Raw genomic sequence first — 25,672 nt, 5'->3', positions numbered from 1 at the left:
CTTTCGCTATTTTGAGAGGAGAGAGTAAGAGGTCGTACTTCCGCTGCACGTTTCTTCGGGAGAAAGGCTGGCGGGTAATATGAAGAGTTCGAAATCTCAGCAAAGTATTGACCCATTGAGTTAGAAATTGCGACTGGGTCCATTAAGGTATCATGCGCGACAGTGAGCCCAGAGATCGGGGAGAAACTAGACGCCCCAATAACCGTCGAGTTCGACTCCAAACTTCTGAGGATGGAGTGAAGGAGTTAAAAGAGGTAGTAAAGAAGTCCCAGCTTGCCTTCTAGCTATCACGGATGACGCGACGGCATCGCTCACGTAACTGCTTATAGCGGATACAGTTGGCCAAAGTAGGATGGTGGCGGAAAACTGGAAGAGCACGTCCAAGGAACCGGGGGGCGCCGGGACAAATCGGAGGTGCGAGGTATTGAACGTTCCGCAGCTGTAAGGATAACTTCTGTAACATGAGTGACCTGATCGTCGACGCTAGGAAAGTGACGGTCATCGAATGTCGCCAGAGAGGAAAAAAGTGTCCAATCGGCAAACTTCCAACGTCTCGGGCGCATAGATGATAGTTGTGGCTTCAATCTAAGGACCCATGGAAAATGGCCACTCGAGTGTGTATCAGCAAGAGCGAACCATTCAAAGCACAGAGCTAGCTGAACAGTACCGACCGAAAGGTCCAAATGAGAGAAATTTGTCTTGGAGGCAGACAAAAATGTAGGTTCCCCAGTGGTGAGGCAAACAAGATCCGCTTGGTGGAAGAGGTCAATCAATAGAGTGCCTCGTGGACAAGGACGTGGAGATCCTCAAAGCGGATGGTGGGCATTGAAGTCCCCAACCAGCAAATAGGGGGGCGAGAGCTGACCAAGGAGATGGAGATCAGCTGTTGCCATCGGTGTGGACGATGGAATGTATACAGAACAAAGAGAGAAGGTGTATCCAGAAAGGGACAGCCAGATAGTGACAGCTTGGAAGTAACTGTTTAAGGGGATTCGGTGATAATGGACAGTATCATGGAGAAGAATCTTAAGTCCCCCGTGTGCCAGAGTGCCATCAACAGAGGGGAGATCAAACCGAACTGACTGGAAGTGAGGGAAAACAAAGCGATCGTGGGGACGCAGCTTTGTTTCCTGAAGACAGAGGAGGACCGGGGAGTGGGATCGTAAGAGGATCGACAATTCATCCGCATTAGTTCTAATGCCGCGGATATTTCAATTGATAAATGACAAAGGGGGGACAGAAAAGGGAAGAATCTTACCACAGTTGCTCTCAACTCAACGACTGCTCAAAGCCGGCGGCCGACAGCGTGGAACGGCATTCAGCCAAAGGCAGGAGATCCTGATCCATAGGTTGTTCGGGGGCAGTGATCGGCCGGTTGATTGGCCGCCAGCAGTGCACCTTGGCGACACGGATGATGGGCGAGGGCGGTTACCGCCAGGTGGCGCTGTAGATGAGACACGCCGTGGCGGAGAAGGGGAGTAACTTGGTTTTTTATGAGCCTGCTTGGAAACAGAATATTGAGATAAGGGAGGAATTGATGGTTGCGTAGTCGGTGTACGTAAAAACACCTTCGTGAGTAGGCTTTTTTTTCGAAGTCAGGGTGTCTGATTTTGGGGCTCACGATTTAGCAGGAGCCGTAGAGTGAGCAGGTGGGGAGGTTGAACGGGCGATCTCTGCGCTGGCCGATCTGACGACCGTGGTACTAAAGGTGAGATCACAAATCTGAGTAGCTGCCTCCTTATTACGCCGAGGAGATGCAAGGACAGAGCTATATTTACCTGCTGGTAGCACAGTGGGCTTTCGACTGGCGAATAACTTTCGAGCAGCAAATGTAGACACCTTTTTCTTCACTCTGATTTCCTAAATAAGTCGTTTATCTTTGAAAATGGGGCAATCTCTAGAGGAAGCAGCGTGGTCGGCCTTACAGTTGATACAACGATGGAATGGAGATGGACTAGTACCCTCATGGGCTTCCTTGCCACACTTAACTCATTTGGCCAGATTGGAACACGATTGGCTGTTATGATTAAACCGCTGACACCAACAGCAACGCGTAGCGTTGAGGATGTAAGGGCGAACTGAAATTATCTCCTTGCCCACTTTAATGTTTGATGGATGTTGAACTCTGTCAAATGTCAAGAAGATAGTACAGGTTGGCACCAAGTCCTTATCAACCCTTTTCATGTTACGCCCTGGTCAGACAGGTAGTTTTGAATTTCCTCGTTGGACAATCCGTCGAGTGAGCGTGTATAAACCACCCCGCTTGATGAATTTAAGGTGCAATGCGCTTCCACCCTGACAGGGAAGGTGTGTAGGAATGGAGTTCACAGCAATTTTTGTGCCTGGAGGGCACAAGGGCACAAGGTGCCATTTCGGAATCGGGAACAAGACTTCACAGCGCCTGTAATTGCGTCGATATCTTTCTGAATAATGAAAGGGTTGACTGTGGAGAGGTCTTGACCTTCGTCCAACTGAGGAACAACATGGAACTGTGGCACTGATAGAATTGTCCGTGGCTGACACTCATCTAACTTTCGCTTGTGAGCAGAAATTGTAGACGTAGAGGAAACCATTGCGAAAGTATCCCCCATGATTACCAACGTCTCTGACGGCCTGCTCCTTCCTCGTCGGGGCCCTCTCTGGGGGCACTCCCGCCTTAGGTGATTGTCCACACCTCAGCTAACAGCTTCCAAGAAACGGATGGAGGGACCAATTGGCACGTTCGGAAGGTACCAGTTCAGGTAAACACCCGTCCCTGGCCTGGCCGTTACCAGGGTGTATGTACATGTCCTACCTGTCTACCTGGGGCGGGGAATTACGCGTACCCCATCACCAGCTACGGGTGGGAACTTGAGGTCGGCCTTCAGACACGCACAGGGAGGAAAGAAAGAGAAAGGGAGGAACAAAGAAAAGCAAAGAAGAGAGGTCTCAAACGCCGCAGCGGAGAAGGAAGTCAAGAGAAGAGGCATGGAAGAGAGAAGGACAAAGGCAGGACAGAGACTTTCCAGCATAGGGAGCAAAGGAGAGAGACTATGTCTTACAGTTACAAGTTTCCGTCTCCAGATGTAGGCACGAAACATACTCCCGAAGAGGGAGAGAGAAGGGAAAGGGAAGAGGCAGAGGTGAGGGGAGGGGGGAGGGTGAGGATGGGGGATGTGGAAGGATGTGGAAAAGGAAGGTATGCAGCCCAGAAAGGAAAGAGAGCCGCACTAGCTCAGGGTCACGTGCTAGCCACGCACGTATCCACAAAAAGAGTTGTGGACCCCTGGGGGGGCCTGACCCGTGTCTCTCAGTCTTTTCCAAGTACACTTCCTTCTCTCGCTGTTACTAGCTGAAATTTATTGCAGAACTCAATTAATCTTTTAGCTCTCTCATTCCCAGTACCAATCCCATATTCTCCTGGAACCCTCATTCTAATCCTTCCTTACAACCACATTCTAATCCCCCATGGCTACTGTATTTTCATCTCCCTTTACGTTATTACCCGTCAAATATCCTCACATGCTTTCTCTCCCTCTTCTCTCTGGCTTGTGACGTTGGCACGTATACCTGAACTATTGTTTTCGGTGTTGATTTGCTGTCGATTCGGATGAGAACAACCCTGCCACTAAATTGCTCACAGTTACTCACTCTCTGTCCTATGTACGGAGCTCGTGTTCTAGTGATTAACGTTGCTGCTTCTGGATCACAGGGTCCGGGGGTTCGATTCCCAGCTGGGTTGGGAATTTTCTCTGTTGTCCTCTTCATCATCATCATAATCATCATCATCATCATCATCGTCGTCGTCGTACCCTCCTATTCGTAACAAATCATACTGCCATTATACCATTTTCTGCTGCTGCTGCTCATATTACTCTGATGAGATATCTTTGACTTGTTACCATTTCACTTCATCCCACTATATGTACACTGACCCTTAGCGTTTCCTACCACGTTCCTTCTGAATCCACGCTCCGACTCGCAGAACGTTATTCTTACTTTGGTTATTCAGTCTTTTCTCATGGTCACCTCCCCCATGGTAATCCCTTCCCAGATATCCAAATAAGGAACTAGTCCGGAATCTTTTGCCTACGGAGAGATTATCATGACACTTTTTCAATTTCAGACCACATGTCCTTTGGATAGGCATTGTGTCTTTAATGCAGTGGTTTCTATTTCCTTCCACCTCATGCCATTGATCGTTGCCGATTGTTCCGCATTTAGCGGCTATTTCCCACTCCAAGGGCAAGAGTGCCCTAAAGCCCTCTCCGCTCCTCCACCCTCTTTGAAAATGCCGTTGGCAGTATGATGGTGGATTCGTATCCCAGTCTTGGTTAGACCGCAGGACTGACGACGTTTTGGTTAGTAATCAAAGACGCTACTCCTGAACAACAGGTCTTTAGGGTTGGATGATAGAAAACTGAAAAATCATCCCTGATCACATGGGTCCAGATTTCAGTTGGTAAGAGCTAATGGCAGAGTTCGAGTGTGATGCAGACCCCACGAAGCCATGGACCCAAGTTCTCAGCAAGGCACAGTGCAAATGGGTGGTGACTCAAGAATGGTGTGGACTGTATTTAAATGGATGGACTGGGTCCTTTGTCCAACTCGGGCAATGGTTGACTGGGAATTATTACTTTGAAACCCTTTGCAGCCATTCATGGACTTCATGTTCCCAAACAACGATTTAAATTTGTAAGGATGACAATGCGCCATGTCAACGGGCCACAACTGTTCACTATTGGTTCGAAGGACATTCTGCACAATTCGAGCGTATCATTTGGCCATCCCGATCACTCGTCGTGAATACCATCGAATATGTACGGGAGATAATCGAGAGGATAGCTTGTTCACCAAGTCCGGCACCGGCAAAATTTTCGGACTTACGAACGGCTGTAGAGATTGCATGGCTCAATATTTCTACAAGGAATTTCTAACTTCTTCTTGAGTCCATGTCACGTCGGGTTGCTGCGCTATGCCATGGGAAAGGAGGTCCAACACCGTACTAGGAGGTGTGGCATGATTTGTCACTTCAGTGCATATCAATGCCTTTTAAATATGATAGCTCTTTGAGAAGCCATAAGAAAAAAACATGATTATGGACAGAAAAAAATACGCCCGAAGACTCAGTAGAAGACTACTAACATTGGCCGAAACGTCAGTTTCTCCAGTAATAGGATTTTACAATATGACACGGCAACATATAAACTCATATCACCTGATGCATGTGATTTATAAATATTGCGTGCAAATTGGCTGAAATATGATGAATTAAAATCGCCTTCCGTTTTTTATGTCTATATGTGAAAGCTAATTTCAGGCAGTACTGTAAATACTTTATACGGTTTTCAACAATTGAGAGACTCGACCGATTTCAGTTGAAAAAATGCCGAATTTGTTGTGCTACATCGTGGAGAGTTCCCGCTTCAGTCATTACACAAGTAACTGGTACACCTGCCTAATATCGTGTAGAGTCCCTGCGAGCACGCAGAAGTGCCGGAAGTGCCGGAACATGTGTCATGGACTCGACTAATGTCTGAAGTAGTGCTGGAGGGAACTGACACTATGTATCCTGCAGGGCTGTCCTTAAATCCGTGAGTACCAGAGGGTGGAGATCTCTTCTGAACAGGACGTTGCAAGGTATCCCAGATAAGCTGAACAATGTTCATGCTTGTTGAGTTTTGTGGCCAGTGGAAGTGTTTGAACACAGAAGAGTGTTCCTTTAGTCACTCTGTAGCAATTCTGGACGTGTGGGGTGTCTCATTGTCCTGCTGGAATTGCCCAAGTCCGTCGGAATGCACAGTGGACATGAATGGATGCAGGTGCTAAGGCAGGACGCTTACGTACGTTTCACCTGACAGTCTTATCTAGACGCAACAGTAGTCCCGTATCACCACAACTGCACACGCCCCACACTATTACAGATTATCCACCAGCTTGAACAGTACCCTGCTGACATTTGGAGTCCATAAATTCATGAGGTTGTCTCCTTACCCGTATACGTACGTCAGCACTATACAATCTGTAACTAGACTCGTCTGACCAGACAACATGTTCCCAGTCATCGAACACCTAATGTCGGTTGATGGGTCAAAGTGAGGCGTAAAGCTTTGTGCCGTGCAGTCCTCAACGGTACACGAGTAGGCCTTCAGCTCTGGAAGCCCTCATCGATGATGTTTCGTTGAATGGCTCGGACACTGACACTTGTTGATGGACAAGAATTGAAATCTGTAGCAATATGCGGAAGGGTTGCACTTCTGTCATGTTGAACGATTCTTTTGTCGTCGTTGGTTCCATTCTTGCAGGATCTTTTTCCGGCCGCAGTGATGTCGGAGCTTTGATGTTTTACCGGATTCCCGATATTCACGGTGCACTCATGAAATGGTCGTACGGAAAAATCCCCACTTCATCGCTACCTCAGAGATGCCGTGTCCCATTGTTCATGCCCCAACTATAACCTGCCATTGTAGCAGCGCTAACCGATCTAACAACTCCGGCAGACACTGTCTCTTATACAGGCGTTGTCGACCGGAGCGCCGTAATCTGCCTGATAAGAAATGCCTGTATTTGAATACGCATGCCTATAACAGTTTCTTGGTCACTTCAGTGAAGTTTTATAAAGTTCTGGTAGGTGCCGGCGCGCTTTACTAAGCGTTTAAAAACGCGCCTGTAACGGAGTTGCGTTCCAAGCATATTGCTGTCATTGAGTTTCTTTTGGTGGAAAACCATAGCATCGCAAGTATTCATAGGTGGATGCAGAATGTCTACGAGGCCGTAGCAGGGAACATAGAGACAGTGAGTCATTGGGCAAGGTGTTTGTAATAATCGCAACAAGGTTGTGTAAACCTGTCTGATCTCCGGCGTGCCGTTTGGACGCACGCAACTGTGACTCCTGTAGTGTTAGAATGTGCAGACACTCTCATTCGAGGTGATTTACGGACCACAATCAGACACCTCGCTGTTCAACTGGACGTCTCTGCTGGTAGTGCCGACACCCTCGTCCACCAGTTGGGGTAGTGACTGGTGTGTACCTCTGGGTTCCTCGCCACCTACTAGAAGACCATAAAAAGTAATAAATGACTTTCTGTGCGTAATTACTTATGCGTTACGATGCTGACCGTGACAATTTTTTGTCGACCTCATGCCACCTTACTCAGTGTGTCTGTATGCCCCCTCTACTAGTTGACGTTGGAAGCGACGTCTTGGTGTGTCAATAACCTCCCCATCATGGATCTACTGGTTCTCGTGAAGTGCATCCTTCATTGGCCCAAACAGATGGAAGTCGTAAAGTAGCAAGCTGCGAGATTCGAACAGTAGGATGGATGGGGAATAACAGTCCAATGAAGCCTAGCGAGTTTCTCTCGGATGAGCAGAATTGTGTGTAGCTATGTATTGTTTTGGAGAAAGATAAGTCCATTTGTATTTTTGTGGCGACGAACACGTTGAAGATATTCTTAAATGTCCTGAGGGTAGCACAATACACTCCAGAGTTGATTGTTACACCATGAGGGAGCATATGAAACAGAATAACCCCTTCATAGTCCCAGGGGACAGTGATTCTGAAATCTTTGTTCAGAGGAGAACTGGTATCGTGCCAGTCCATAGATTGCCGTTTTGCTTCTGATTCGAAGTCATGAAACACTTCCATCGCCATCCCACACATCAGCGGTAACAATGGCGAAAGTGTATGAATTGGGCTTTGAAGAGGTTCCTCAACCACCCTATTCATCAGACGTAGTCCCAAGCGATCTCTTCCTATTCACTAATTGGGTTTGCTGGGAAGATTTTTTTTTCAAATGAGGAAGTCATAGTTGCAGTCAACAAATATTTAGCAGAGTATGCGGAGCCCATTTTTCCGCTTGGATCTCTGGACTAAATGTGTATCCCTTAGAGAAGACTATGTTGAGAAATAAGCTGTCAACAAAAAAAAATTTACTGCTTTTTTACCATCGTAAAGGGTGCTAAATTATGGACGCTGATATGCCAGTTCTAACAGTGAAAGCAGCTTCCATCTGTCTCAGTGTCGAGTCGAACTGAGCTTGGGTACGTTATTCTACGCCGCTCCTACTATATGCTAGATTTCATGTATTAATGGCTGCTGAGTGATGGTGTCGTGGTCTCTGGCAATCCATGACCTGATCATTTCAGTGGATTACAGCCTAATGACCCTCCATTGGCCACTAGAAAAATTATTAAGTATTCCTGACAAGAGCAAAAAGAACAGACCGGCTGTCTCGAAACTTTCCGCTGTTCCCTACTCTTACCAGGTTCTCTTTCCTTCCTAGCGTGAAATGATTTAAATGATTCTGTCCTTTGGTGTTGCTTTTTAACTTGAAAATTGAAATTGGCTTTTTTATCAAAAGTAAAAAATTTAAAGCTGTGGATCTTAATTACTGTCTTCTTGGATGAAAGAGCCGATTATTAATTTTTCAGTAATATGTGGCGTCTCCGGAGTGCAATCGAGCGCACTGAAGATTAAAGATCTTAACAGGCAGCGTAAGAAACAGCCTTTCAAGATCTGCTTCGTAATGTAGCTCTGAAAAATTCTTGAAGCTGTTATTGAAGAGCAAGTCAGTCGGATACGATTCAGGACAACTATGACTGAGTCGGTAGGCAAGCTCCACAAATTTTCGCTTTTCACAAAAGAGGATCTGTTCGTTCCAAAAGACAGTGAGATTAAACAGGGATCGCACAGTACTACGTAGCGTTCAGAATTCTGTCTTCTGCTTGCATGCACTTCGTATCGTAATTACTAAGAGAGGAAAACGAGAAAAATTTTACCTTTTAAGATAAATAACATTTCATAAAAACATTGTTCTCAGTGGTGAACTATTACAGTATATATTCAATTTCTTATAAGAGCGTATACTGACGAAAATTAATATTTTCTTCTATCTCGCAGCAATGGCAGCTGTCGTCTCTTGAACAATAGAAGTACCCCTCACTTGAAAAAACGTCCTTCCGTAGTAGTGTCCACTACCAGAAAAAAAAAATCATTAGTGAGGTCACGGAATATACTAGAGTGTTTAAAATCATGGAACTCTGACAAGCCAACGATGTTATTTACAAAATCGCAGGCGAAAGTGATAACTCAGGTTATGAACTGATACTGTAACAACTGTGTAGACAGGGCAACATTTTAAGACCCTCTTTATCGAGCTAGGCCAAAACAGCACGGTTAATAAAGTCATTTGCAGACTTATAATTATACCCACCACTATTCACAGGCACTCGGTCGGCTGGCACTCCCAAGAACATGTGCGAAGAGCAAGCTGCTAATGCCGATTTTCCCCTGGGCAGCAGGTCAGGTGTCGGAGTGTGGACATGTGGATGAACAACAGTTGTTGATCTCGTGGAGGCGTAAGAAATGCTTGGAAATCAGGTAAAGAATTGTTACGTGTTGGTGGGAGTACTGTTATGAAGATGATGAGTGCAATCAGGCAACATTCCTCCTTCTCGAATATCAGACGGATATGTAGTCGGTGACGCTCAACACGGAACCAAAATTCGTGAAGAAAGAAGATTCGGGTGACCATTGATGTCCTGTTGGCGCATCAGGACCATGATTGCTGTGCTGCCAATTCATGCTAGAGAGTATGCACTCGAAGGGGAAAGAGACACACCACGAAGAAATTTTCAAAATGGGATGGAAATCGATTGATGTGATTTCCGTGTGCTGATAAAGAAATGATTACAATTTCATAAAAAATTCGATGGTTTATTTAAGATCAAGTCAATACTGCCTTGGTCCACCTCTTGCCCTTATGCAAGCAGTTTTTCGATTTGGCATTGATTGAAAAAGTTGTAGGATGTCCTCCTGAGGGATATCATGTGAAATTCCATCCAATTGGCGCGCCAAATCGTCAAAATTCCGAACTGGTTGGACGCGCCTGCCCATAATGCTCCAAACGTTCTCAACTAGGGACACATTCGGTGACCTTGTTGGCCAACGTAGCGTTTGGAGAGCGCGAAGACAAGCAGTAGAAACTCTCACCGTGTGTGCAAGGGCATTATCACGCTGAAATGTTAGCTCAGGATGGCTTGCCATTTAGGAGGTAGAATATGGTCGATTTACTACTGTGCTATTACGGTGCCGCGGATGGGAACAAAAGGGATCCTACCGCGAAATGAAATGCCTCCGCAGACCGTCAGCCCTAGTTGTCGGACCGTATAGCGGGTGACAGACCGCATGGCGGGCCACAATACGTTGATATCCCACAGCTGTCCGAGGCGCCACCAGACACACCTTCGCTAGTCATTGGGGCTCAGTTCCAAACGGGGAACGTCACTGATGACAATTCTACTCCAGTTAGTGATTGCAACAAATTTTGTATTGTCGATATTGACAGCTACAGAATTGGATCACGATGAGTAAGAGCGCTTCAGCTGTATGATGAATATTTCTAATCCAACTAGTTTCGCGGCATTAGAGCCATATCTTCAGGGATACAAATTTGTAATTTAATCCAAACGTTAAGCATTGTCCCGTTGCATAGAGGTAGAGTCTGATTACTAATCAAGACGTCCCCGGTCCCGGATTCGAAATCCGCCACCGCTTAAATCTTGATTAATAATCAGTGTTGGCGGTGGAAGACTTCCAGCATAAAAATTCACCCGCATTCAGCCAACGGCCTTGTCAAAGAGGGCGGTGAAGCGGACAGAGATTCAGGGTACTCTTGTTCTTGGGGTGGAATAATGCCCCCTAAAACGAGGAAGAATCGGCAATGATCAACGGCATGAGCATGCAGAAGGCAACGGAAACCACTGCGTTAAAGACACAGAACGTATATCCCAAGGACACGTGGCCTGTAATTGAAGAAGTGTCCACTGGCAAAAGATTCCAGAATAGTCCCACATTCAGATCTCTGGGAGGCGACTGCCAAGCGGGAGGTGACCATGAGAAGATGAATAACCAACGAAAGGATAACGTTCTACGACTCGGGGCGCGGGATGTCAGAAGCTTGAACATGGTAGGGAAGCTAGAAAATCTGAAAAGGGAAACGCAAAGGCTCAATCTAGATATGTCAGGGGTCGGTAGTGAATTGGAAATAAACCAAGGATTTCTGGTCATATGAGTATATGGTAATAACAGCAGCGAATAATGCTATAACGGGAGAAGGATTCGTCATGAGTAGAAGGGTAGGCCACCAGAGTGTGTTATTGTGAACAGTTTAGTGATATTGTTGTCATCAGAATCGACAGCAAATGAACACCGACGAAAGTTCAAGTATCAAGCCGACGTTGCAAACTGAAAGGAGAGAGAGAGAGAGAGAGAGAGAGAGAGAGAGAGAGAGAGAGAGAGAGTATTCGAGGACATTAAGAGAGTAATATATTACGTAAGGGGAGATGAAAATCTGATAATCATGGGAGGGGGGGGGGGGACTGGAATGCAGTTTTATGTTTTATGTGAAGGAGTAGAAGAAAATGGAAGTATGGACTTCGGACAAGGAATGAGAGAGGAGAAAGGCTAATTGAATTGTGCAACAAACTTCAGCTAGTAATAGCGAATACACTGTTCAAGAATCACAAGAGTATTGTTGTTTAAACAACACAAAAAGAAGCCTTACGAAAATTGTGCACTTTATTATAAGAAATGAAATAAAACTACCCACGATAACCTTACGACGAAAGTCTTTTTTAATGAAACTGAGTATATGTACACAAGCGTGCTTCTATCGCCACGAATTAGTAAAATACTACTCACTTAGATTTCGGTTGGCTCTGTGTTTAATTGGTATGCTGTGTCATACTCAACAGGTATGCAAATGTGGAATTTCATAAATAAAGTTATGTATTTCTAGAAATCCAAAATTTGCTTGTCAGCAGCGGAAAGAAGCGTTACCTGTTGTGCAGCATTGTAAGGTTTTCACGATTGCACTATGAGCTGAAAGTATTTTCTTGCGATTTCCCTAGCGGTGTTTTTTATCTGACTTCATATAGCTCTTTCACAGAAGGGATAAAAAAGTCACAGTCAGCGAGACTGGAACCGCGAACCATAACAGACGTTATATCACAGGTCAGCACGTCCCCACAGACCTAGCGAAGAGCTATGTGTTGTGCTATCCTCTTACAAGGCCAATAGTGATTAGAACTCGTAAAATGCTCTTTAAAGGACGATATTAGTTGCGATTTCCACGTGCAACGGCTTTCCTGGGCTGTAAACCGTAAATTCACAATCTTTTCTTACACCTCAAGCGATAATTGCTCAGATTACTCAATGGAAATGACAGTAAAAATCAAGTGAACTTTGATGCTTAATTCCTTGCACACCAGGAAGTAACTAGTCGATTACAGTGTTGCCAAACATACTTTTCCTTGTTGCCAAATCTCAGTTACAGTACCAGCAGGAAGAACACGAACTGATGTGATCCTACAGCGCGCTGGGAAGTGACCACAGCTGGCGTCTCAAAGACGCGGCTGCCACGGTCTGGAATACGTAATGCGTCTGATTCGCATTTCTGTAACTAGGTTTAGGGACTGGAGCGTAGTTACTAATAATACTCAGCACTGACTGCAAACTAAGCATCATAAATCAGTAACTCTCATAGTTGTTTTTATCTTTCTTTCGTAACTGTACTCAAAACTAAGAAACTCATTCACGGACGTCTTCGTGCCTCGCTGATATTCGAGCACACGAAACAAATAAAAATAAAAAAGGAAGTGTGTGTGTGTGTGTGTGTGTGTATGTGTGTGTGTGTGTGTGTGTGTGTGTGTGTGTGTGTGTGTGAGAGAGAGAGAGAGAGAGAGAGAGAGAGAGAAGAGAGAGATAGAGAAAGAGAGAACAGAGAGAGAGAGAGAGAGAGAGAGATAAAAATAAAAGAGTGAGAGAGAGGGTAAAAATTGTTGTAAAGAAATTGAATACCGGTATGTAAGGAAATCTTTCATTAAACTGACACATTCCACATCATTACGAAATGTCGTATTCATGATCTATGTAACAAGTATTAATCTAATCTAATATAATCTAACCATATTACAGACTAGCTGTGAAGAGTAATGAATTACCGAAATTTTCGCCAATGTCAGTAACCAAATCTAAACTTGAAAATAAAAGACGACAGATTTTGTAATAAACCGGGACTCCTATCAAGCCCCTTCAATCACTGTTAACTAACCACGAAAGATGTCTGATATGCCTCCATTCAGCAGTAACAAAGCGTGTATGCACTTAGAGATGAAGTGCATGATGTGAAGTTTTGTGACGGAGATACCCAACACGTAATCGGATTGTTAAGTAAGCAAAATCATATGTTACATATCTGTTTTTCTTACCAGCTGCTAGGTGTTTGAATCTAAAATAAGGATACAAACTTTTGTGTCTGAGCAACAATCGAACCGCACTCCTATCCTTCTTCTTTATCGTCCATGAATGTAGCTTGAGTATCATTTGCTTACTCACCAACAGTATGCGTGTTAGACCAGAAATTGTTGTCAACACATAGACAGACATTAAAAATGCACGTTAATTTTCATTAGAAGGCCGGTGTGTACGTGATAGGGCTTGAAATGAAATTATGAATATTTTTTTACTGGAACAGGAATCGGACCCACACACTTACCTTTGGAGGAGACCTAGAGAAGATTGCAGTCTTGGAAAAAGGAACGAAATGATCGAACTATACTGTTCCGAGAGATTCAGATCCTCGAAAGAGGAGATACGAATTTGAATCACATTCTAGCACCAAATTTTTCAACGTCTCTAGATCAATCAAGTACAAGTAAAATAAGAGCCCTGTTCCTTTAAATGGCTATCGGTTCATCAAATAAAATAAAATTTTCTAATGTAAGTAAGTTTATTGGCGACAGTATTTCTGTGTACCATGACCTCCACCTATGTCATTTCGCAATGTAAACCGGCTCTGCCCAGTTGGGAGTGAAGGAACGTGATGTTTAATGCGGATTCTGGATTATAACATCTTTCTCTTGAGGTTACGAGAGGTAAAGTAAATCTGTTTGTGCCTCTTAAAAGTAAATGTCTGAAAGCATGCATTGCACTTGTGATAGTTCGTTCCACCAGAGCATTGTGGCCACATTTCCCAGCCCCAGGAATGTGCTGTAACAGATGATTTGCTTAGCTTACAAAATTCGTCACGGTGGAAAAAATGCGAGTCTATTAAATGGTTAAGAAGAAGCTAGCTTCTGAAGCGGAGATTATGCTATTGTCATGTCACCAGGATGTAAAGACCCTTCTAGGCAATATAGCCTCGATGTGAAGCCATTTTGAAATTTTCACTAATTCAGGGAATGTCTTAGTTCGAGAAAATCCACTGTGAAGTGGGAAGTTACCGGGTAATTCGATTATTACCGTCATTATTACTATCATTTTCTTCATACCGCTGCTGGAACACATGTGCTTGAAGATCATTTAAGGCATTTTGGTCGTTATAGAAGTAGTTGCCCAAGAAGAGGTTCTTTCCCTGTTTACGGAATCCATTTCATGTAAATATCAAACATCAGCAATTACTCGTAGATTATAATAAAACTGAAGTAATAGATGAAGACGTTACTTGATAACAAAAACGCGCTGCTTTTATTCATTTACTTGCACCTAGAAATGGCTGTCGAATACTGCCAAACCAAAAGCCAAGGGATCTTACTGTCTTCCGATATACGTCGATGTCAGTTCCTCCATATGATTTGGTCGACGTGACCTGTTTCAAGTTGTGTACGACAGAGAATGTTTTAGAAAATCAATTGTTTTCCTTTGCAATGGACAGAAAGGTTTTCATTCTAAGCTATCCAAGTTCAAAATTTTCGGAATATTAATCCAAATTTAATATTCGCTTCTATTATGTAGGAAAGTATTGCACAGTTGCAAAACCCGCATCCGCCTCACTGTCCTTACACTTAGTCGCTGACCATAAATTCTAGCTCAGAGTGACACCAGTTTAAGTAACCTAATGTAGCGAAGACTGTTTGCCAGTGCTCTTTCTCACCAGAAAATATGCAATTCACTCATTGGACTCCATAAGTACACTGTAACAGTAATTTCTGTGTGTATGCAATGCATAAGGATTGTAGAACTTAGTGGTGCTCTCTCTTCCACTTCTGTATACAATATGCCTGACCTAAACGGGCCCTTTATCATTACAGGCCCTGGGCGGTGCAACTTCATACTGACAACAGTAACGTGCTTATACTGACAACCTTACTGTTCGTTTTACTTGATTTTGTAATCATTTAAATAAAACAACATGACCTTCCAGTGGGAGACATTTCGTCCCCCTTTTCCTTCTGCGAAATTTGTCAGAAACCTTTTTGCCATCCAGCCAGCGAAATGCGGCAGAGTACGGCAGGTAAACGATTCACAAACAACGATTTAGTGCCGTTAAGACGATTTCTTGGGTATCTCCGTCACAAAACTTCACATCATGCTCTTCGTCGCTAAGTGCATACACGCTTTGTTACTGCTGGAAGGAGGCATATCAGACATCTTTCGTGGTTAGTTAACAGTGATTGAAGGGGTTTGAAAGGAGTCCCGTTTTATTACAAAATCTGTCGTCTTTTATTTTCAAGTTTAGATTTGGTTACTGACATTGGCGAAAATTTCGGTAATTCATTACTCGTCACAGCTAGTCAGTAATATGGTTAGATTATATTAGATTAGATTAATACTTGTTACATAGATCATGAATACGACATTTCGTAGTGATGTGGAATGTGTCAGTTAAATGAAAGATTTCCTTACATACCGGTATTCAATTTCCTTATAACAATTTTTACCCTCTCTCTCACTCTTTTATTTTTATCTCTCTCTCGCTCTCTCTGTCTCTCTCTGTCTATCTCTCTCTCTGTTCTCTCTCTCTCTCTCTCTCTCTCTCTCTCTCTCTCTCTCTCTCTCTCTCACACACACACACACACACACACACACACTTCCTTTTTTATTTTTATTTGTTTCGTGTGCTCGAATATCAGCGAGGCACGAAGACATCCGTGAATGAGTTTCTTAGTTTTGAGTACAGTTACGAAAGAAATATAAAAACAACTATGAGAGTTACTGATTTATGATGCTTAGTTTGCAGTCAGTGCTGAGTATTATTAGTAACTACGCTCCAGTCCCTAAACCTAGTTACAGAAATGCGAATCAGACGCATTACGTATTCCAGACCGTGGCAGCCGCGTCTTTGAGACGCCAGCTGTGGTCACTTCCCAGCGCGCTGTAGGATCACATCAGTTCGTGTTCTTCCTGCTGGTACTGTAACTGAGATTTGGCAACAAGGAAAAGTATGTTTGGCAACACTGTAATCGACTAGTCACTTCCTGGTGTGCAAGGAATTAAGCATCAAAGTTCACTTGATTTTTACTGTCATTTCCATTGAATAATCTGAGCTATTATCGCTTGAGGTGTAAGAAAAGATTGTGAATTTACGGTTTACAGCCCAGGAAAGCCGTTGCACGTGGAAATCGCAACTAATATCGTCCTTTAAAGAGCGGTTTACGAGTTCTAATCACTATTGGCCTTGTAAGAGGATAGCACAACACATAGCTCTTCGCTAGGTCTCTGGGGACGTGCTAACCTGTGATACAACGTCTGTTATGGTTCGCGGTTCCAGTCTCGCTGACTGTGACTTTTTTTATCCCTTCTGTGAAAGAGCTATATGAAGTCAGATAAAAAACACCGCTAGGGAAATCGCAATAAAATACTTTCAGCTCATAGTGCAATCGTGAAAACCTTACAATGCTGCACAACAGGTAACGCTTCTTTCCGTTGTTGACAAGCAAATTTTGGATTTCTAGGAATACATAACTTTATTTATGAAATTCCACATTTGCATACCTGTTGAGTATGACACAGCATATCAATTAAACACAGAGCCAACCGAAATCTAAGTGAGTCATATTTTACTAATTCGTGGCGATAGAAGCACGCTTGTGTACATATACTCAGTTTCATTAAAAAAGACTTTCGTCGTAAGGTTATCGTGGGTAGTTCTATTTCATTTCTTATAATAAAGGGCACAATTTTCGTAAGGCTTCTTTTAGTGTTGTTTAAACAATACTAAACATGAGAGGGAAATTAATTATCAACGATATATGCGAATTCTCTGATGTTATCTATAACAGTCTGACAATGCACATGCAGTTTATTGATTACATGCATGTAGAAAACTTGTTCTGAGTTAAGGCAGTCAAACTAGGTTTAAAGAAGAATAAAATGCCACTACCAGAGTACAGCTAATGTAGAAAATACTTTTCTGTCTATTTTGGCACTATGCGCTCGCCCCATACATAATGCAAAAGCTTCGAGATGCATCTGCTGCCTGGCCGTCTATTAAACCTGAAAAGCCAAAATGTCGCGGAAGTTAGCCTTTTTTCCACATGCGGCTATTTTGGATTGAGAAGTGAAGGGAATTATGTTCAAAGTTCCATTAAATTGGTAACTTCTGAAGACAGCAGAATTGCGTTTTAAAAATGTAGCAGCGAATGTAATAAAACTCGCGACTTCTTATCTACAGTGCGCGACGCTTACTGTTACACTAGCAGCTGTCATGTAGCTACAGTGTCTCTAGGAGTCAAGAACAGTTCATCCAGAACTTCTGCATTCCACAGTGTTCTGAGATAATGCATATGACCGCATCTAGACTTCTGAGAGACAGACAGTTACAGCTTTTCTTTTGCACTGCACGATGTTTTCAACAAATGGAAAGGAACACTTCCTACTTAAATTTCTGCATCCTACACTGTTGGAAGTTCGTGTAGGTGGGAGTTATTTGATTTTATTTCGGTGATTACAAAATAGAGTCTAATGTATGCACTGGGTTGCCGAGGCAGCTAGGTTATGGCGATTCGGTCAACCAAGTAAATGTACAGAACATGCTGCAAACCACCACAGGGAGCCTGTGTGTCAGAATTCTCATCTTATGTGCCGCAACGGTGTCATTATAGAGAAATGAGTCGTAGAGAAGAGGGTCCGGTGGACTGTTGGATTGATGATAGCTTCGTCTGATGATGGTCTCGGTTCGAGTGTGCCGCAACAGTGTTATGATAGAAAAATGAGTCTTGTAGAAGAACATTTGGTGCTCTATTGGATTGATGATAAGTTCCCATGATGGTGGTCTGGGTTCGATTCCAGGTTCTACTGATGATTTTTAATGGGGAGAGACAGATTCTATTCTCTTATGGCTACGCCAAGTGAAGAAAGTATAATGGCATTGTGGTCTGAAATTTCCACTAAACTTGATATTCCTTCTCTACCAAGTAGATCTTTTGCTGAACTACAATAAAGTCGGGAGTGGCGAAATGTGGGAACTCCATCACCAGTAACGTTTCTTATACTAGTTATTTATTTCTAGTGACGAAACAAACGCTATGTAGGGTCACAGGACACTTATTCCATCTTTTATTTGAGCTTCTGTATGTCGATAAAATTGGTTCTGAGCTTGGAATGCAACTCAGACCGCCCTTAACACGGAATTTGATCCCTTCACGACAATACAGCTCGACTACAACTTGTTGTTTGTTCAAAACTGCAGATTCCTCAACATTTCCACATATTGCGCGTGAATGGGTTCGAATCCTGGACCGGCACTAAAGTTTTCATTATGTATTATCATGCTCTAGCTAGAGAGCACCTATCTGCTGGTCGATAATAATTTTGATCCTTAATGCATTTTCATTCATTGTCAGCACTAACGACATCTGACGTTTTTGACTCCCAGTGAGACACAGAACTATTTGAGATATCACTGTAAGTTCAAGGATGTTATTCCGAGCTGCTGGTGAAGAAAAATTCGGTAGCTGACGTCTCTTTGTGTGTAATCAACAACGATATGTGTGGGGTTCGATTCCCAGTCAGCACTGAACTCTTCGTCAAACATGCTCACATGTCGCTGCTGGTGTAACAAACCCACATTTAACGTTCGTTTTTTCTAGAATATAACAGCGGTAGGTGCCGGATTGGAGTCCTGGGAAGGAAAAAATTAATGTTTCGTCTCGTCATTTCAATTAAAACAACTAGCTACTGCCGAGAAAATCCGATATGTCACAGTTGATTGTGCTTCGATAACAATCCGATTAGGTCCTGGGTTCGAATCCATGTCCAACACAAAGCTTTACCTCACGGCATATCAAGTAAGTTACTTGTGAAGAAGCAATATTTAACATCTCTCGTAGTTCGTTAACAGGGACTATAGGTGCTGGGTAGGAATTCGCGTCCGTTAAAAATGTTTACGTTATATAATATAAAGTTGATATTTGCTAACTGATACTGTCTAAAATCGAGGTATATCACTCTCTGTACGCCTAGTCAGGAATGACTGTTAGTTTCCGTCAGTCACGAAATCTTAGTCTGCATGACCTGGGTTTGAATCCATATGCAGAACGAGTCGGTTCGTCGTGTCATTTGAAGTTCATACATATTCTCAACTAGCTGCTCGTGAATAACTTCAATTTTAATGTCATTTTGTGTTAAATAACAAGTACGGTATGTTACTTTGAAGAGGAAATTATGAATACGACGAACTTACTACGTGCATTACCTATCTGACGTAATAATGAGAGTGGGAACGTTATAGGTATGTGATTTATTGTAATAAATGTGTCCTTACAAGCCTTAAGGACAGTCTTATCTGTGATAAGGTGTTCCCTGATACTTTTAGTATCGTGGTATTACTTTACATCTTGAGTTATTGCGATACAGAGCAGAGTTATCTAACGGTGACTTGTTGGGACCATTTTCAATAGTCAAACGACTGTACCAAGGAGTGATTAGAGGACCTGCTAGACAGCTGCGTTATGTGGGTTGCATGCGTATCAGGCGAAATGCAATTCAGGTCGTTCGGATACTTCTGAGCATCACTGTACATATTCCGAAATCAGATACTGGATTATTAGGTGTACCCAGGAGCAGATATAGACTCACATCATAATGTTGTTGTGATGAAGAGTAGGCTGAAGATTAAGAGATTAGTCAGGAAGAATCAATACGAAAAGAAATTGGATACGGAAGTACTTAGCAATGACGAGATAAGCTTGAAGTTCTCTAAGGCTACAGATACAGCAATAATGAATAGCTTAGTAGGCAATACAGTTGAAGGGGAATGGACATCTCTAAGAAGGGCCATCACAGAAGATGGAAAAGGAAAACATTGGTACAAAGAAGGTAACTGCGAAGAACCCTTGGGTAACAGAAGAAATACTTCAGTTGATCGATGAAAGGAGGAAGTACAAAAATGTTCAGGGAAACACAGTTCGCTGAAAAATGAAATAAATAGGAGGAGCAGGGAAGCTCAGACGGAATGGCTGTAGGAAAAATGTGGAGAAATTGAAAAAGAAATGACTATCGGAAGGACTGACTCAGCTTATAGGAGAGTCAAAACAACCTTCGGAGAAAATAAAACCTACGGTGGTAACGTGAATAGTACAAGGGGGAATCCACGGTTAAATGTAGAGGAGAGGGCGGATAGGTGGAAAGAGTACATTGAAAGCCACTGAGGGGTAAGATTTGGGTGATGTGATAGAAGAAGAAACAGGAGTCGACTTAGAAGCGGTAGGGGATGCAGTATTAGAATCTGAATTTAAGAGCTTTGGAAGACTTAACATAAAATAAGGCAAAAGAGATAGATAACATTCCATCCGAATTTCTAAAATCATTCGGGGAAGTGGCAACAAAACGACTATTCACTTTTGTGTGTAGAATGTATGAGTCTGGCGACATACCATCTGACTTACGGAAAAATATAATCCACACAATTCCGAAGATTGCAAGGGCTGGGAAGTGCGAGAATTATCGCACATTCAGCTTAACAGCTCATGCATCTAAGTTTCTGACAAGAATAACATATAGAAGAATGGAAAAGAAAGTTTCGGGTGTGTTAACTGAAGATCAGTTTGGTTTTAGGAAAGCTAAAGACACCAGATAGGCAATTATGACGTTGCGGTTGATAATGGAAGCAAGACGAAGGAAAATCAAGACACGTTCACAGAATTTGTTGACTTGGAAAAACCGTTCGACTATGTAAAATGGTGCAATATGGTCGAAATACTGAGAAAATTTGGGGTAAGCTATAGGGAGAGTTGTGTAATATTCATTATATACAGGAACCAAGAGGGAACAATAAAAGTGGGAGAAGAACGAAGCTCTCGGGTTAAAGAGAATGTTGACCAGCAAGATCGCCGTCTCTCTCCAGTCGAGAAAATTTGGAGCATTATAGGCAGGGCCCTAAAACCATCTCGGGATTCTCACCATCTAACACGGACAGAATATGACACGATATCCCTCAGGAAGACATTTAACAACTCTGTGAATCAATGCCAAACCGGATAATTGCTTGCCAAAGGGCCAGAGGTGGATCAACACGTCTGAGACAAGCTCCTGCTTTTCAGTTTTTATGAAACTGTCATTTGTTTGTCTGTACACGTCCATCAAATGTACCGATCTCCGTCCCACTGATAACTCTACCCCGATGTGTCACTTTCCTTTTTGTAGTAGAGTGTACTCGATCTGCTGCAGACAAGCCTACTTCCTGACTAAAGCTACTTGACGTGACTAAATTCTTGCAATTGTCGGAAACAGAGTCTTACCAATGTGATCCCTCATCCCTGGCAGAAGTAACAGAGCTGCAGCAACTACTCACTTTAAAACTACATTTACAATCCAGAATGAGATTTTCACTCTGCAGCGGAGTGTGCGCTGATATGAAACTTCCTGGCAGATTAAAACTGTGCCGGACCGAGACTCGAACTCGGGACCTTTGCCTTTCGCTGCAAAGTGAAAATCTCATTCTGGAATCATCCCCCAGGCTGTGGCTAAGCCATGTCTCCGCAATATCCTTTCTTTCAGGAGTGCTAGTTCTGCAAGGTTCGCAGGAGAGCTTCTGTAAAGTTTGGAAGGCAGGAGGCGAGGTACTGGAGGAAGTAAAGCTGTGAGGACGGGGCGTGAGTCGTACTTTGGTAGCCCTTCTGGTAGAGCACTTGCCCGCGAAAGGCAAAGGTCCCGAGCTCGAGTCCGGCACACACTTTTAATCTGCCAGGAAGTTTCGTTAATTTTACAATCTTTTAAAAATAGATTTACCAAATTTATAATTTTTTGAGTAGAGTTAACACAAAGCTGATCCAGAAAGTAAGTATCGTTGGAGAACTAAAAAAGATTAGCAGTTCGTCATCATATGTATTGGATTACCGAAAACTCTACACATGTTGAGCTACTTTTCGACATATTCACCATGCAAATTAAGGCATGCACTAATTTTAACGTGTACTTAAGGCATGCACTGATTGCAAGTGCCTTCTTCGCAGATTAGAGCACCTGCTATGTGAACCACTTTTTGACTTGATCGTATCATCGCTTTTGAAGCAGTGCCCAGCAACAAATTTCTTGAGATAAGAAAACAAGTGGAGGTCAGGTGGAGCTAGGGCTGAACTGTAAGGACGGTGACAATTGTTCACAGCGAAATGACTCAAAAACATTGCTCGCACCCGGTACGCGATCGAACGTTGTCGTGGACCAACATAATACAGCAAGTCAGTCACCTACGCTTGTTCTATAAAGCGGGCCATAACTTCCTCAATATCCCACTGTATGCTGTAGTGTTGGTTGTTGTGCCTCGTTCCATCCAGTCCATCAACAAAATTCTTTGACAGTCCCAAACCACGGCGCATGTTATGAAACGTCCCCTTATGAAAAATTAATGAATTACTGTGCTGATAAACCTTTACGTTATTTGATTTTCAAACGGCTGAGCAAAACTGAACGTACTCAGACATTACTCTCTTTACTTATTCTGATAAACACTAAACTGACACACAATATTCTTAGCGCAACGCAATCTGACTTTCAAAAATCCCTACAAAAAATGGCCCTGACTAACAACAACCTATACCTTTCATGAATCACTTACATCACAAAAATCTTCGTTACTCAAACTACTGCAATACAGCGTGCGCCAAAACTGCTAGCTAAATAAAAGATTCTAACTACTGAAGGCACTAACTACTGATAGGCATAATTAGCAAATGAAAGATTTTGATAGAGAACAAACAATTATTTACCTTAATAGTGTTCAAAAGTCATAATATATATATCAGTTCATGATATCCAGTATTACAAATTTACTCTTTCTGGCGGACACACGTCCAGATCGTCCGCTCTCAGAATTCTGCCATCTCTCTCCCCACATACACCACTGCTAGCGGCTCACCTCCAACTGCGCAACGCTATGCGCTGCTCACATCCAACTGCCCAACAATTCAATAGCGAATATTCCAACAATGCCAACCAGCCACAGACTGCACACAGCCAGTGATTTTCACACAGAGCGCTACGTGGCGTTACCAACATAAAAACCTAAACAGCCTACTTACAATATGACTTTTCTGGAAGGAGGAGAGGTGACTTTGCTTTCTTTGGTTTCGAGGACCAGCATGCCGCCATTCCAGTGACCGTTGTTTCGTTTCAGGTGTCTCCTAACAAACCGATGCCTCTTTCCCTGCGTCAATACTTTGGGAAGAAAAACCTTTCCCTCTATCGCATGACGCCACAAACTCCATAGCTGCTCCCATCCGTTTTCGATTTTGAACGTCAATTAGAGTTTCTGATACCTATCGTACACACAACTAGTGCAAATGTTCAGTCACAATATCGTGCAGCAAAGATCGTGAAATCATTTGAAAATGTATTGACAAACCAGAAATCGCTACTTGAGTATTGCAACCAACTTTTACATGGGTGTCCACTCGCCGTCGATGCTTTCCCTTCGCCTGTTAAACATTGTAACCCAGTTACGCTCCATGCCTTCACTCATCGCTTTTTCTCCTCGTCAAATTTCACAAGCAGGAACGTTTCTGGCATTCAAAACATTGATAGCAGCCCTTATTTCACATCTGACGGGCCGATCGATTGTTGTAAAGCTGAGTACCAATGACAATAACTTCAGACGTTAACGTAATGAAAGAAAGTGGTTCGGTTTCTTCGTTGTCGAATTGAAGGACGTACTGCATGCACATGACATTGTGTAGTCAGAAGCGTGAGAGATATGCGCATGCGGTAATTACTTACTAGATCAGCTTTGTAAAAATTACTTGAGTCAACTGTTTTGACATAAATATTGAACACAACAAAACTGCATCATTTTAGTAAATAAATTACAAATTGTATAAACTTTCTAAAAAAAATTGAGAGTGATTCAAAATCTAAATAATCTTGTTTAAGGCACCTACAGTACGTTAGTTTTAATATGATGTATAATGAACAGAATTTATGAACTCTTAAGGAATCTTTAAAATTGCATAAATTGTTAATTAGAAATAAAACCAAAATAGTCATAATTAAGTGCTGGGAAAATATCCTTCTCCAGCAACGGTGTGTTATTATAACTTCATATTTCCTTCCTTCGAGAGAAGGAAATTGATTCGTTTTGTCGTTGAAGTCAAGTTCAGCGGCAGCGTCTTACAGCGTCGGCAATATCTGAGAATCTGCTTTCACCCATAGTCGATCTTAAACAGTTTTGAGGTGAAGGGTAATGATGTTATGTGGTCCTGGAGACTCTGTTGTGAGGCCACCTGATGCAGCTGAATACTTTCTGTTCCTACAACACATTATCCAACTAGCAGCAAGAAGTCCGCTGTTGAACATGAGCAATCTATTTAGGCTACAACTGTATAAACCAAGCCCTCTGTTGCCGCATAAATGATTTTAGTGAGTCGTTATATTGGGTTTTGATCGTTTCATTATGACGCTACTCGTACGAATTGACACTGTGGGAATGACACTGTGACAACAGCGTGCATTTACGGTAACGGAATGAGAAGAAGGCTTCTTAGCCTGCTCAGAAGGTAGGAGCATGAGAGGTAAGAGAACTCAAGTACATTCCATGCTTCATTTTTAAATCATCTTTTTTTATAATTTTTTTTCTCGTCGATTTTTGCACTCCTGTGCATGCGCCTTTGGAAAGGGCCTATCTCGCGTACGAGGCTACTCGTCCGATAAGGCCCTGGTCGAAGAAGGCATTAGTTTCCAGAAGGTTATCATCAAGGAAGAAATAGGCCACTGTGGCCCCTTGACCCATGATCAATCTACCTGTCGGGAAACGTTGGCCAGTGTACAATGACTGATGGACACGTGGCCACCCTTTGGTGAATGGCTGAAGGAGATGGGCCCATATTTGCCTGCAGCTGTTACAACGTCGACTGGTTTGTTTGTTAACGTACTGAGAGGAGACCACAACGACGTATATCACTCCGACTGCAGAAAGTAACTCATTCTTATGCTGTATCCACACATGGTCAACTCAGAATTTTAGTATTCATACCGGTTACATGAGGGATAGTAAGTTTTAAATGTCACCTCTAAAAAAGTAAAATGATGTAATTACCCCGATGGAGGTTAGAACCGCGACATCCAGCGTCGAAATCACGCGGTTGTCTTATGGGTGGCCTAGGAAAACATTTCAGACATACCGCGGCTCAGAATCGACACGAAGGACTAAGGAGGTGGCATATAGAGCCGCTTCTATCCCTTTGGGCGTTGAGTCCTACACATTTCGAGGTCGAAAACTTAGTTCACAGTGCGATGAGCAACAGAAAGATATTCTTGACAACTTTCGATACTGCTCCCACCCTTGGACGTTTCAACCCTGCTCTAGGGACATCGTGGAGCTGCAACCCGAATGGAGTGAATCTGACCGCTTTGGAGTGTGACCGTAGTTTTTACTGTGGTATACAGCATGGGACCCTAGAGACTGTTCAAAAACACTCA

Source organism: Schistocerca serialis, chromosome 5, assembly GCF_023864345.2.
Source record: "Schistocerca serialis cubense isolate TAMUIC-IGC-003099 chromosome 5, iqSchSeri2.2, whole genome shotgun sequence".
NCBI lineage: Eukaryota > Metazoa > Arthropoda > Insecta > Orthoptera > Acrididae > Schistocerca > Schistocerca serialis.
This window is presented reverse-complemented; position numbering follows the sequence as displayed.